This window comes from Galeopterus variegatus, unplaced genomic scaffold, assembly GCF_000696425.1.
Source record: "Galeopterus variegatus unplaced genomic scaffold, G_variegatus-3.0.2 Scaffold5757, whole genome shotgun sequence".
In the NCBI taxonomy this organism is placed as follows: domain Eukaryota; kingdom Metazoa; phylum Chordata; class Mammalia; order Dermoptera; family Cynocephalidae; genus Galeopterus; species Galeopterus variegatus.
In genome coordinates, this window is record NW_007731868.1 from 34,826 (window position 1) to 36,688 (window position 1,863).

Consider the following 1,863-nt stretch of genomic DNA (forward strand, 5'->3'; position numbering starts at 1 on the left):
CTCGTTCCCAGGCTTCACGTATCAGTGTTGTCAACTCTGTGCCTGCTCTGGGATTCCAACGTAGACATGCAGAGAAGCACTAAATCTTAAGCTCATCCTGAAACAAGACAAGCCAGAGGTGTTAAGAACAGACTCGGGTAAAACCTAAAAGCATAACAGGTGACACTCAAATCTGGAATTGAGAAATGGCCAGGCATTGCAACGCACTGGTCTTCCCTGCCCCTGCCCTGTGCTGGGCAGGGGGTTATGGTTTGCTGTGCTTCTCCCTCTCTGTCCTCATTCTGCTGCTGCTTTCCAGAGCCCGCCATTGCCCTTCAGACTAACCCTGTGCACTTAGGACCCAGCAAGCCTGGGTGTGGACATAGGGCTTGGAGACCTTCATCAGGATGACCAGGAAGAAGCAGCACGGGCCAGAAAGGAGGTGGGTTGGTCACTCTGTATGCCTGAGAGATGGTGCCTTCCCCAGTTCAGAAGGTAGGTCAGCGATGGGCAGCATCCAGAGACACCCCTGAGACACAACCAGGACAGCACGCCATCTTTATTGGTTTAGTCTATTTCAGACATGGGGGTTGGGATCTCATTCTTCAAGGAAGCAGAGAGAAGGGACAGATATCTGTGTAGGAAGGGGTTGAAAAGTGGAGAGAGAATAACTCTTTAGGAATATAGGTTGGCAGCAGGTAGAGAAGAATCCAGGATGAGGATGAAGAACGACTCAGATGCACTTTTGAAGCTGGCCTCAGGAATCCTTTTTCTTGACCTGAGGAAGAGAGGGCATTGTCAGGGCCCAAGGAACTGGAGCAGGAGGAGGGGGAAAGAAGAGGCGAACTCTGGGGACTGATTCTTGGCAAACTTGGGGAACTTGGGGCATATAGGTTCTCCCATCCTCAAATGATGCATTCTGTAGTGATCCTGCATTTTCTCCCCAGCCTGGTGGCCTATTACACTTTCACTGAGATGACAGGATGTATCCAGGCCAGGGACTGGCTCTGAGATTCCCTACATCCCATGTACAATGGGCCACCCCCTCTCTCCAATCACCTGCCCTATTATGCCCTCCTCCTTACCATGGCCATCAGCACCAGGGCGCTGACCAACACTGCATACAGGGTGGCCTTCCCCAGCAGGATCTCATAGAGGACAGTGGCAGACAGGAGCCCTTGCTGATAGGACACTGTGGGCAGGAAGGAGAGCAGGTAGGTAGGTACCTGCGAGCACCCCTCAGTGTTCACGGGTTCTCCATGCCCTGACTCCACAGCAAAGACCATAGGAGATGAAGAGAAAAAGGAGAGACTCACTTACCCGAGGTGAAGCCACAGTCTGAAAGAAAAAAAGGGGAGAAAAATGGATGAAAAAATGCCACTTCTTGAGGACACAGAACGTTAGATCACAGACTTTAAAGTCATACACTGATAGGCCACACACACACATGAGCTCAACAGTGCAAAGGCAGCCTCATCTGACAGCCCTGGCCCTGGCTTCCTCATGCCACTTCTGTGCCAGGAACATGGTCATTAGGATCTTAGGAAACTAGGACCGGTGAGGGGATGGGAGACGCACCACTCAGATGCTGAGCAGTATAGGCCAGTCGTGACGGGGCTGAGGATCTGGGGGAGGAATGAGCCTGAGGTGCCCATTTAATTTCCATGCTCCGTGGGTGAAAGCACATGCTATGGTTGCTCACACTGGGAGCCTGGATCAACCCATCCCGTCCACTCTGGCTTTCTTCTGGGTCTAGTCTTGTCTCTACCTGGACCGTCTATTTCCCACTGGTGGCAGATCTGACTCAGTGTCCTCTTGGACTCCCCAGGCCCCACTCACCTGCTCTGCCCCAGGCCTCGGCACTGACGTTCTGAGTGATGGGTT

The 1,863-nt window shown here is 52.5% G+C and overlaps 1 long non-coding RNA gene across 1 annotated transcript; it reads right to left on the minus strand.

The window, feature by feature from the left end:
• Positions 1 to 1,097: 1,097 nt before the first annotated feature.
• On the minus strand, positions 1,098 to 1,863 carry LOC103605352. The gene is made up of 3 exons (XR_551786.1): positions 1,819 to 1,863; positions 1,300 to 1,317; positions 1,098 to 1,171 (listed from the first exon to the last, which is right to left on the minus strand). It is a non-coding gene; the product is annotated as an uncharacterized LOC103605352 (long non-coding RNA).